This window comes from Leucopleurus acutus (genome assembly GCF_964270905.1).
Source record: "Leucopleurus acutus genome assembly, chromosome: 20".
NCBI lineage: Eukaryota > Metazoa > Chordata > Mammalia > Artiodactyla > Delphinidae > Leucopleurus > Leucopleurus acutus.
In genome coordinates, this window is record NC_139162.1 from 13,044,696 (window position 1) to 13,058,166 (window position 13,471).

General features: G+C 41.0%; 1 protein-coding gene and 1 pseudogene across 3 annotated transcripts in view; one reads left to right on the forward strand and one right to left on the reverse strand.

Moving 5' to 3' along the window:
* GLG1 (golgi glycoprotein 1) overlaps positions 1–13,471 on the forward strand; it is a gene marked incomplete at its 5' end in the record, with an annotated part of 149,908 nt that overhangs the window by 21,890 nt on the left and 114,547 nt on the right. The gene's annotated exons all lie outside the window — the stretch shown is intronic.
* On the reverse strand, positions 11,587–13,464 carry LOC309977183 (large ribosomal subunit protein eL36-like; annotated as a pseudogene). The gene has a single exon. The product of its transcript is annotated as a large ribosomal subunit protein eL36-like (transcript).

A 13,471-nucleotide genomic window follows, 5' to 3' on the forward strand; every position in this document is an offset into this window, starting at 1 on the left:
CATCACCACCATCCATCTCCAGAACTTTTCATCATCCCAACTGAAACCATAGCCATTAAACAATAACTACCCATCCTCCCTCTCCCTAGCCCCTGGCAATCACCATTCTGTTTTCTGTCTCTGAATCTGACTACTCTAGTACCTCATATAATAGTGGAATTGTACAATATTTGTCCTTTTATGTCTGGCTTATTTCACTTAGTGTCTTCAAGTTTCATCCATGTTGTAGCATGTGTCAGAACCTCCTTCCTTTTTTTTTTTTTTTAAAGTTTTTTTTTTTTTTTATATTTATTTTTGGCTGTGTTGGGTCTTCGTTTCTGTGCGAGGGCTTTCTCTAGTTGCGGCAAGCGGGGGCCACTCACTATTGCGGCCTCTCTTGTTGCGGAGCACAGGTACCAGATGCGCAGGCTCAGTAGTTGTGGCTTACGGGCCCAGCCGCTCCACAGCATGTGGGATCCTCCTGGACCAGGGCTCGAACCCGTGTCCCCTGCATTGGCAGGCAGATTCTCAACCACTGCGCCACCAGGGAAGCCCCTCCTTCCTTTTTAAAGCTGAATAATATTCTGTTGTATGTGTAGACTACATTTTATTTATCCATTCAGCCATCAAGCAGCTTGGGTTGCTTGCACCTTTCAGCTGTTGTGAATAATGCTGCTATGAGCATAGGTATACAAATATCTGAGACCCTGCTTTCAATTCTTTTGGATATACATATACTTAGAAGTATCAATAGAATTGCTGGATAATATCATAATTGTTTTTAATTTTTTGACTGTATGACCATACTGTTTTCTGCAGTGGTTGCACCATTTTACATTCCCACCAGCAGTGCACAAAGTTCCAGTTTCTTCACATCCTCTCCAACACTTGTTATTTTTAAGTTTTTAAAAATTTAATTAAATTAATTTATTTTTGGCCATGCCCCACGGCTTGCGGGATCTTAGTTCCCCAACCACGGATTGAACCTGGGCCATGGCAGTGAAAGCACTGAGTCCTAACCACTGGACTGCCTGGGAATTCCCTATTTTTTAATTTTTTAAATAATATTCTAATGGATGTGAAGTGATATCTCATTGTGGTTTTGATTTACATTTCCCTAATTATTACTGATTTGAGCATCTTCATGTGCTTATTGGCCATTTGTATGCCTTCTTTGGAGGAAAGTCTATTCAAGTCCTTTGCCTAGTTTTTAGTCGGGTTACTTCTTGTTGTTGTTGAGTTGTAGGAGTTCTTTATATATTCTCAATATTAAACTCTTATCAGGTAAATCATTTGCAGATATTTTCTCCTATCCCATGGGTTGCCTTTTCACTGTCGATTGTGTCCTTTGATGCACAGAAGTTTTTTATTTTGATGTAGTCCAGTTTATCTATTTCTTTTGCCATCATATCCAAGAAATCATTGCCAAATTCCATGTCATGAAGTTTTCCCCTTATGCTTTCTTTTAAGAATTTTAGAGTTTTAGCTCTTACATTTAGGTCTCATCCATTTTGAGTTAATTCTGTACATGCTGTAGGATAAGGATCCAACTTCAGTCTTTTGCATGAGGATGTTAAATTTTTCCAACACCATTTGTTGAAAAGACTGTCCTTTCCCCATTGAATGGTCTTGGTACCCTTGTTGAAAGTCATTTGACTATATATGCTAAAGTTTATTTCTGTCCACACTGGAGCGATTGTCAGTAACAGTTTAAGTGTTGCTGGCTCCAGTAGTGGGCTTCTTCTGGGCTTCAGCTTCCAGTAAACTGTGATTCCCTGTATTCACCTGTCTCCGATTTTGGGGCAACAGTTTGCCAAGTGACTTCAGGTCTGATGGATTTCAGAAGAGTTGTTGATTTTCAGTTTGTTCAGCTTTTTTCTCATTGTGAGGATGGGAGTGATGATTTCCAAGCTCTTTACATGTCGGACCAGAGACTAGAAGTTTTCCTGGCTCATCTTGTACTTTTCCAGTCCCAGACCTGGAATCAACCACTTCTCTAAGGAACTCTGTTTCCTTTTAGTGGAGAGTGGTCTTTAGAAGCCAAGGTCTGGGTGCTAGGTGTGCTCATTGCTACTCATGTGTCATTGCTTCAGCAGACAGAGCTAGAAAATGTATAGTGTCCTTGCATCTACATACATGCATTAATATAGACATATGCACACACATGCACATATGTGTATATACACAGACATCTATTCTTACCTGTGTGTATATATATAGACAAACATGTTAAAAGCTGATTTTTATTCATATTGATGTCTCCAATACCACAAGGTTCATTCTAGCTTTCTCCCTTTCCATGTTTATAATTCCCTTCCATGACGGTGAAAAACTTGGTTCTTACTATCCACAAATTATTTATTTGATTGCTGAATCATATAATGCACTTAAAATGGTTTCAGAATGCTAAACTATGTCACTGTGAGAAAGCAAACCTACTAACTAGGCTTCAGTATTTGTTTATAGCTCTTTTTGTCATTGCCCTGAGGATATAAAGTCAAAATACTGTCTTTATAAGCCACTGGAGTGAGTCTCCCTCTTCCTTCCCCTCTCTCCCCTATGGTTATGGTATTCAGTTGAAATACAGTTAGGTTCATTTGTTTTTCTTTGAATTGCATTTTTGCCTTCCCTCATTCTTATTTTTAAAATTTTGGGGACTTCCCTGGTGGTCCGATGGGTAAGACTCCGTGCTCCCAATGCAGGGGGCCCGGGTTTGATCGCTGGTCGGAGAACTAGATAGATCCCACATGCATGCCGCAACTAAGAGTTGCATGTTGCAACTAAGAGATCCTGCATGCTGCAACTAATACCCGGCACAGCCATAAATAAATGAATGAATGAATGAATAAATAAATATTTTTAAAAAGTAAATAAAATTTTGAGTCACTAAAAATAACATGGTTCCAGAATTGCCTCCCTGCTACACCTTTTACCCCATTCCCATCCTTCCACCCTTTTCTTCCCATTTGCAGGGTAGCCAGTCTCAGAAAGTTTATACTTTCTCTTTCTTTAGGTACAATGAGCAGATACTATATGTATATTTTTTTCTTTCCCCTTATTTCTTACCCAGAAGATAGCATACTTGATACTCTTTTGTACTTTGCCTTTTTTCATTTAACCTTATGTCTTGGAAATCACTTTATATCAATTCATAGAGATCTTCCTTAGTTTATTCAGCCACTGTCCTGTGCATGAGTGTTTATTTCCTGTATTTTGCGGTTATGAGCAATGCTGCAGTGAATAGCCTTGCTTTTATGTAGTTTCATATTGTTGTAGATAATATTCCTGGAAGTGCAGTTTTGTTGGCTTTTGTTATTGCACCAACAGCATATCAGTTCAAAAGCAAACAAAAAATTTTTGAAGTTTTTTACATTTTATTGTTCACAAGCATTAGTTGATATTTTCAAAAACCTCTTAATAAAGGACTCCCCAGTTACTGCTACTGGGTGATGTAACCAGACAGAAAAATCCCACCTAACTGAATTGCTCTAAAAGTGAACATGGTAAAGTGGAACGGGAAGCATCTCCTTATCTCAGGTTGGTTAACTGCTCACTTCTAAGTCACAAAACATTGTATATATTTCATAATGATTTTTCTTAATTACTAATTCTTAGTTGGAATTTTTGTGAAAAGATTATATTGTGTACATCTCTGCAAATAATATGAAGTACAAGCCTGTCACTCGTTAGGAAAAAAAAGCTAAACATATATTAACAATACTTATAATTTTTTATTTATTTATTTTTTGCGGTACGTGGGCGTCTCACTGCTGTGGCCTCTCCCGTTGTGGAGCACAGGCTCCGGACGTGCACTCTCAGTGGCCATGGCTCACGGGCCCAGCCGCTCCGCGGCATGTGGGATCCTCCTGGACTGGGGCACAAACCCGTGTCCTCTGCATCGGCAGGCGGACTCTCAAACCACTGCGCCACCAGGGAAGCCCAACAATACTTATAATTTTAAAAAATGGGGCCTGATTAAAAAACAAAAACTTCGTTGTATTTATTATTAGTGTGGTTTTGCTTCTTAAGTACTTCCTATGATGCACTGTTGCTTTTCTCTTACCCAGCCCTTGGATATCCCATTTTCCTGATAGGCCCAGAAAAGCCTAACTGGTGTTTGTTCTTAACCCCATTTAGAGCAACATTTTCAATTTAGTTTTTTGATTTAGCATCTTTAAAATGTGATAGCCGTTAGGATTTAGGTACGTGTTTTGGACACTGGTGCAGCATGAGATTCAACTATTCTGGAAAAGTTTTGCTAATATCCTTAAATGACGATCTCTTGAGTTTTTAAAACAGTTTATGCATTTAATATCTCAAATCCTGGTACAGTATTGCTATTCAGCATTCCTGGGGCAGCCTTGAACCCTCTGATTCTGGATTCCAACTCATTTATGTGGATTATTAAGAACTGGCTCTTAATAAATGTAGAACTTTCAGGAGACATCTACCTGTTTTCAGCTAGTTAAAGATTACTGAAATGCCTTCTTAGACCATGTTATCTTGGAAAAACATTGTTTCAAAGGTCTTTTCTTAAATCTTGTTTTGGTTGGTTGATTCAAGATAACCTATGCAAATGGTATTTTGGGGGAATTAAAACAAAACAAAACCAGATAACTTTCTTTGTGTACTGAAACACAGCAGAGTAGAATTAGGAGTACATCTTAAGAAAATGCTCCCATATTCGCATGGATTCCATTTGTCCTGGCAGGCATATGGATTTTGTTTCTTCCCCTCCGTTTTTTATTCAGTAGTGCATATATAGTTTTAATACATAAAAATTAAAGTCAGAGCACAACCAGGTATATAATGGAAAAGTGTAATATCCTATTTTAGCTTTCCCTACTTTCAACTCTTAGTTCTTTATTTTTTTTATTTTTATTTTTTTTTTGCGGTACGCGAGCCTCTTATTGCTGTGGCCTCTCCCGTTGCGGAGCACAGGCTCCGGACGCGCAGGCTCAGCGGCCATGGCTCACGGGCCCAGCCGCCCCGCGGCATGTGGGACCCTCCCGGACAGGGACACGAACCCGCGTCCCCTGCATCGGCAGGCGGACTCTCAACCACTGTGCCACCAGGGAAGCCCTCTTTATTTATTTAGTTAGTTAGTTTTGCGATACGCGGGCCTCTCACTGTTGTGGCTTCTCCCGTTGCGGAGCACAGGCTCCGGATGCGCAGGCTCAGTGGCCATGGCTCATGGGCCTAGTTGCTCCGCGGCATGTGGGATCCTCTCAGACCGGGGCACGAACCCGTGTCCCCTGCATCGGCAGGCGGACTCTCAACCACTGTGCCACCAGGGAAGCCCCAGTTCTTTATTTTTGTATTTATCTAATTTTTAAGTAGAATACTTACATTGTTCTCTTTTTTTTATTAGACATTATCGATTTCTTACAAACTATCTACATTTTGTCCTTATAAAACACACATAACAGTATTTACTCTGAAATTGAACTTTATAGAGCAAGAAATCCTACAAAGCTAAGGGGTAAAATAGACTGTGCTACACCACAGACAGGTTTCATACAAGTCACTGGCTTTAGAATGTGGCATTAATTGGCCAGGTTCTACAGAAAGCTTTGACCTACTCTAATGAGATCAATTTTGGTCCATTTCATTCTTGTCTCAGTCTCATTTATCAGTCATGAGTAATCAGCATACTCATATACTAAACAGTTTCTTAAAAAAGAGATCAAATTCATTGCTACTTAGGTCTGATTAGTTAAAAAAAATAAAAGCAAACAAATGAAAAAACCTACAAAAATCCACAAGGTTGTGTCTTACTCATTTTTTTAGTTTTAACAGAATGGGAAGCAAGTCTAAGTCATTGCTGTAAGAATGTTTCAATGTGAAGTCAGAATACTTCAAGCAACTATCGATCACCCCTTTGTGTTTTATGATTTTCATTTTTATATTTCTGTTATAGATTACAGTCTTCTAGCTATGTTTCTTTTGCATTTCTGGATCCACAGTCATGATGCATATTAACTCTGCAGAGTTCTTTCGTTAGAAAACATTTCTAGAGTCTACTTTTTGGTGATGATTTCCTTTGTGATTCAAACAGTGTCAAAATAGATTTACTTAGAACTTGTGTGAATCTGGTTTTTATTTTATTTTATTTTTTAATATTTATTTATTTATTTTTATTTTTGGCTGCCTGGGGTCTTTGTTGCTGAACGCGGGCTATTCTTCGTTTCGGTTCCCGGGCTTCTCATTGCGGTGGCTTCTCTTGTTGCAGAGCACGGGCTCTAGCCGCGCGGGCTTCAGTAGTTGTGGCACTCGGGCTCAGTAGTTGTGGCGCACGGGCTTAGTTGCTCCGCGGCATGTGGGATCTTCCCGGACCAGGGCTCGAACCCGTGACCCCTGCGCTGGCAGGCGGATTCTTAACCACTGCACCACCAGTGAAGTCCCTGAATCTGGTTTTTAAATTTGGAAAAGTTTTACTCTCCATGGGAACAGCTAAGGGTATATGTCTGGTTAATTTGAGACCCTCCTGAATGGGCATTCAGTTTTTAAGTTTCTCTTAATAACTACTGAAAATGCCATTTATATAAAACTCAGTAGTAAATTTATTTTCTCTTCTATAAACAGGTACATACTAGGCAGCACAAATAAAAAAACTCTTGCCTTGGCTTGGCTTTTCGCTAGTCCTAGAGACTTACTTCTCCTTGATGGTTATCAGAGCCTGGGTAGGCTTTGCTATTAGCAAAAGTGAATAGGATGATCCTTTAAAAGTTATTTTTTGTGTATTTATATTTGAAGCCCAGGTTTTTGGAGGGTGGGGTCCCATGTATAAAGTATGATAGGAGTCATTAGAAATTTGCCCTCAATAACATCTTGACATCTATTTTTCTAAATCAGAATTGGTACATGATTTCTTCCAAGAAATAAAAATAAAATATTTCTTCAGGTACTCATTCAGGATCATGAGTAAACAGAATGTTGTCAGTTATATTTTAAAGTGAAAAGAATAAAAAATAAACTTTATCTTCAGTAAGCTTCATTGTTTTTTGGCTTAGCAGTTCTTGTTAAAGCATTACTAAATAGCTTTTAAATTGAAATCTAGAATAGATCAGTTCTCTAATTTCTTCACAACCTTGTTTTATCAAGCACTCCTCTATGCCCATTTGTATCTTAGACTAGAAATTGGCAAACTACAGTCCATGGGCCAAATCCAGACCACAACCTGCTTTTTGTATGTCTCTGGAGGTAAGAGTTGTTTTTACAGTTTTTAAAAGGTTAAAAGAAGATACCACAAGACTGTAGAGATTGTAGCCCACAAAGCCTAAAATAATTACTCTATGTCCCTTTACAGAAACAAATTTGTTTTAGGCTATAATATATAATGTATGTGCAACTCTCTATTTGTATTTATTTATTTTGTGCAACTCTTCTTTTTTTTTTTTTTTTTTCGGTACACGGTCCTGTCACTGCCGTGGCCTCTCCCGTTGCGGAGCACAGGCTCCAGATGCGCAGGCTCAGCGGCCATGGCTCACGGGCCCAGCCGCTCCACGGCATGTGGGATCTTCCTGGACCGGGCCACGAACCCATGTCCCCTGCATCGGCAGGTGGACTCTCAACCACTGCACCACCAGGGAAGCCCGTGCAACTCTTTTTAAATGGTTTATAATCCATCTGAATTACCGTCACCTTCAGTAAGAAAAATGTCTTGCTGTATCTCATTACATATCCTTCATTTTTATAGGAATTCACCAAATTTGTTAGTTTTTATAATTGATATGGACTTGAAATTTTTTTAATTTTTTGATTGAAGTATAGTTGATTTACAATGCTGTGTTAATTACTACTGTACAGTAAAGTGATTCAGTTATATATATATATATACACACACACACATTCTTTTTTTTTTCTTTTTTTCTTTGACCACACCATGCGGCTTGTGGGATCTTAGTTCCCCGACCAGGGATTGAACCTGCGCCCTTGACAGTGAGAGCCCGGAGTCCTAACCACTGGACCGCCAGGGAATTCCCAACATTCTTTTTTAATATTCTGTTCCATTATAGTTTATCATAGGATATATAGTTCTCTGTGCTATACAGTAGGACCTTGTTGTTTATCCATTCTATATACAATAGCTTACATCTGCTCACCCCAACCACCCAATCCATCCCTCCCACAACACCCTCCCTCTTGGCAACCACCAGTCTGTTCTCTATGTCCATGATTCTACTTCTGTTTCATAGATAGGTTCATTTGTGTCATATTTTAGATTCCACATATAAGTGAAATCATATGGTATTTGTCTTTCTCTTTCTGACTTCACTTAGTGTGATAGTCTCTAGTTGCATCTGGTGTGGACTTCTGTTAATCAGAATCTGTATACATGACACTGTGGACTTTAATTAAACTAGCTTGGGGTTTGAGACAGAAGGACAGCACCCCGCAGGTACTTGTGCTTACTTTTGTGCTTGCTCTTCGGTGCGTGCATTTTTGTGATGCTGCTTTAGGAATGGTAATGAATTTGAATATTGCCATTTCTTCAGAGATGCAACATTTTCTCATTGATACATTTGCCTACTGCATAGAGTGTGTTATTTCTTTGTGGCTGTATTTCGTGGTACGCGGGCCTCTCACTGTTGTGGCCTCTCCCGTTGCAGAGCACAGGCTCCGGACGTGCAGGCTCAGCGGCTATGGCTCATGGGCCCAGCCGCTCTGCGGCATGTGGGATCCTCCTGGACCGGGGCACAAACCCGTGTCCCCTGCCTCGGCAGGCGGACTGTCAACCACTGCGCCACCAGGGAAGCCCCGAGGCTATATTTTGATGTTAAATTGGGTGGTGTGGTTGATTTGGCTGAGAGGTTTTTTTTTTAAATAAATTTATTTATTTTTGGCTGTGTTGGGTCTTTGTGGTGTGCAGGATTCTCTTTGTGGTGGCTTCTCTTGTTGTGGAGCATGGGCTCTAGGCACGCGGGCTTCGGTAGTTGTGGCATATGGGCTCAGTAGTTGTGGCTCGCGGGCTCTAGAATGCAGGCTTAGTAGTTGTGGTGCACAGACTTAGTTGCTCCGCGGCATGTGGGATCTTCCCAGACCAGGGCTCGAACCCGTGTCCCCTGCATTGGCAGGAGGATTCTTAACCACTGCACCACCAGGGAAGCCCCACCTTAACATTTTGGAAATCAGGATGTATCTTAAATTTTATGACATAATTACAATTGGCAGTTCCCCCCCCCTTGGTGCATAAAATAATGGTTCATCTTAAAATCAATAAGCATGGTTCATATATTCTACTCACTTATATTAACTGTTACGTGCATTGTTTTCTTGTTCCTTATATAAATTTTTAATAGGTTTTTAAAAAATTATTTATTTATTTATTTAGGCCGTGCTGGGTCTTAGTTGCGGCACATGGGATCTTCCTTGCAGCACGTGGGATGGGTTTCTTTCGTTGCGACATGCGGACTTCTTAGTTGCTGCATGTGGGCTTCTTAGTTGCAGCATGCATGCAGGATCTAGTTCCCTAACCAGGGGTGGAACTTGGGCCCCCTGCATTGGGAGTGTGGATAGAGTCTTACCCACTGGACCACCAGGGAAGTCCCTCTTTTTCCTTATATTGATTCCACCCCTTTTTACTTACTTGGATATTGCAGCCAAAATTCATTATTTTGGAAATCTTTAATCATTAAAGGATTTGTTTGGGGAATTATTTTAATTCTGAGATTTGTAATTTGAATTAGATAATAAGCATCATCATCCATATCTGGTCATCAGAGCAATTTAGGAAAATCCACAGTTAGCATAGTGTTTTGAGTAGCACAATATCCTGATCTGTTACTGTTAGTTAACAGATGGCCTGCAGCCTGGTCTTTTGTGTTAGTTACTATTTTGCTGAATATACTGTAGAAGAACATTAACCAGAAAACCAGTTTAGCTTTAGCCTTACCTGCAATTTTCTTGGGTGTTTGCAACTGAAACGCCCTGTGATTTTATAGTAGTATCCTGTTGATGGGAAATAATTAGAAATTAAATAATAATTGTTTTTTAGGCCTTTAGTATCTCTGAAAGTAAGCCACTTTGTATTACGGAGACAATACATTTTTTAAAGCTTATTTTAATGCAGAATCACAAGTCAGTAACTTCAAAAAAGGCAAGGCAAATAAAAGCGGGAGGAAGGTGGGCACTGATGCCAACATTAAATATACAGGCATATTTCATTCAGTGATTCTAAACTCTAGTTGTACCTCGGGCGATTTTTAAAATATCAGTACCCGGAGGTCTCAGGTAAATTAAATTACAATGCCTGGAATTGGTTGCTGGCATTGAATTTAAAAAATGTTAAGATACTATCATTATTGTGCTACAAAGGCAATATTTTTGTAGATTTACCCATTAGTTAGTACTTTCTTTGCTCCTCATACCTTCTTGCTTCTCTAAGCTTCCATCTAGGACCACTTTCCTTCTGCCTACAATACATTTTTTAGAATATCTTTTAGTGAGGGTCTCTTGCTGGCCAGCTGTCAGGTTTTGTTTGTCTGGAAATGTCTTTATTCTACCTTACTCTTAAAGGATATTTTTTGCTGGGTCTAGGTATCAGTTATCTATTTCTGACTAACAAACCATCCCAAACTTAATGACTCAAAAACAACAACTATTTCCTCATGAATCTGTGGGTCAGCAGTTTGATCAGGGCTCAAGGGGATGGCTTGTCTCTGATCTACCTGGTATCTCATTCATCTGCTTGTAGTCACATGTCACATCAGCTGGGAGCTGGACAGTCCAGATGACCTCACTTATATGTCTGGTGGTTTGGTAAGGTGAGAAAGGAACTGGGCAACATATCTCTCAGCTGGCTAGGCTAAATGCCTTCATGTGGTAGCTGGGTTCATAAAGCAGTATAGAGACTTCCCTGGTGGTACCGTGGTTAAGAATCTGCCTGCCAACGCAGGGGACACGGGTTCGAGCCCTGGGCCAGGAAGATCCCACATGCTGTGGAGCAACTAAGCCCGTGTGCCACAACTACTGAGCCTGCACTCTAAGCCCACAAGCCACAACTACTGAGCCCAAATGCCACAACTACTGAAGCCTGTGCGCCTAGAGCCCATGCTCTGCAACAGGAGAAGCCACCGCAATGAGAAGCCCACACACCGCAACAAAGAGCGTCCCCTGCTCGCCGCAACTAGAGAAAGCCCACGTGCAGTAACTAAGACCCAGTGCAGCCAAAAATAAATAAATAAATTTATTTAAAAAAAAAAAAGCAATGGCAAGATCCAATGAACAAGTACTTTTCAAGCTTCTTGAAAAGTGTCTCATTGACCAGAGCAAGTCAGATGGCCAAGCCCACATTCCAAAGGGTGGAGAAATTAGATTTCATTTCTTTATGGGTAGAGGGACAATGTCACATTCAAAGGGATGTGCATTAAGGAATGGGAGGGATTTGTGGCCTTAAAAAATCAATAACAGGGGCTTCCCTGGTGGCGCAGTGGTTGAGAGTCCGCCTGCCGATGCATGGGACACGGGTTCGTGCCCCGGTCCGGGAAGATCCCACATGCCGCGGAGCGGCTAGGCCCGTGAGCCATGGCCGCTGAGCCTGCGCATCTGGAGCCTGTGCTCTGCAACGGGAGAGGCCACAACAGTGAGAGGCCTGCGTACCGAAAAATAAAAAATCAGTAACAGTGTAGAATTTTAGGTTGGAGTATTTTTTTTCAGCACATTTTCTTTCCACTGTCTTTGGCTTTCACTGTCACTGTTAAGCAGTTAGTTCCTATGGCTTCTTTTCAGATTTGCTGTCTGTGTTCTCTTGACCACTATGATTTGTCTTGGTGTGACTTTCCTTTTATTTCTCGACTTGAGCTTTATTGAGTTTCTTTTGATTTGGTGTCTTTCATTCTTTATGCAAAATTCTCACCCATTATCTGCCTCTGCCCCACTCTTTCTCTTCTTCTTGAACTTCAGTTAAGTTAGATTTCTTGCTATTTTTTCATGTTTGTTTATTTTTTACTATAAAGGTTTTATTATGCACAGAGAGGGGAGGGGGCTCAGTCCTTGGCGGCTGCTTTCCTCTTGGCAACCAGGGCATCACTCAGGTTCTCCTGCCTCTTGGCATGGCTGTGTGTCCCCACTCTTTTCTTGATGAACTTGAGGGCCTGTGTGTCCTTGGAGAACTTGAGCATGTCCCAAATGCTCTGCCTTTATGAGGCAAAGCCTCATACTTCTCAGATCATGTCCCTTAGGGACTTGGTGTGCTTGGTGAGGCGTCCATGGCAGTGGCTGTGCCTCAGCTTGCTTATGTTCTTGGTCACTTTGTGGCCCTTGTTGAGGCCCATGGCCATGGGGTAGTACAGAGCTGTGGCTTTGTTCCTTAATGGCTTCTGAGGCAGAGTCTTCATGTTTATTAACTTTTTGTCTTCATGCTACATTCTGGATAATTTCTGTTGACTTACCTTTCAGTGTGCTAATTTTCTCTACAGTTTTACCCAGCTGCTTAACTCTTCTACTTTTTAAAAAAATTAAATTTACCATAGTTCATCATTTTTTCCTTTTAAAAAAATTAAGGTATAATTTACATGTAGTAAAATTTGCTTTCTTTTTTTTGGTTTGCAATCTACAGGGTGTTTTTTCTATTTATATTGTACTTTTATTATTTATTTATTTATTTATTTGGTTGTATTTATTTGGTTGTATTTATTTGGTTGTGTTGCGGCAGGCGGGCTCCTTAGTTGCAGCTCGCAGGCTCCTTAGTTGCGGCAGGTGGGCTCCTTAGTTGTGGCATGTGAGCTCCTTAGTTGTGGCAGGTGGCCTCCTTAGTTGCAGCAAGTGGGCCCCTTAGTTGCAGCTTGCAGCTCCTTAGTTGCGGCACATGAGCTTCTTAGTTGTGGCATGCGAACTCTTAGTTGCGGCATGCATGTGGGATCTAGTTCTCTGACCAGGAATCGAACCCAGGCTCCCTGCGTTGGGAGCGCTGAGTCTTAACCTAACCACTGTACCACCAGGGACATCCCTGCAATCTACAAGATTTAATATTCATTCCTTTTATCTGGTGCTTTTGCCAATAGCACACTCTTAATTACTGTTGCTCTACTGTAAGTCTTAAAATGAGGTAGTATTCCAACTTTCTTTTACAAATTGTTAGAGTGTTCTACTTACAATCTGCTTTTTTTTTTTTTGCGGTACGCAGGCCTCTCCCCGCTGTGGCCTCTCCCATCGTGGAGCACAAGCTCCGGACGCGCAGGCTCAGCAGCCATGGCTCTCGGGCCCAGCCGCTCCGCGGCATGTGGGATCTTCCCAGACCAGGGCACGAACCCGTGTCCCCTGCATCGGCAGGCGGACTCTCAACCACTGAGCCACCAGGGAAGCCCTCTCTCTGTCTCTTTTAAAGAAAGGCAAGTCCCAGAGGCCAGTGCTCATGTTCCATGACCCAAATTGTAGATCCCAGCTGTTAGTCCTCAGCAATAACTTTGAGAACTTCATAGTAAAGTTTTGGTGTTTTTCTGATTTAAAGTTTTCAACCTCTATGCAATCATATTTCCCTATTTTAAATATA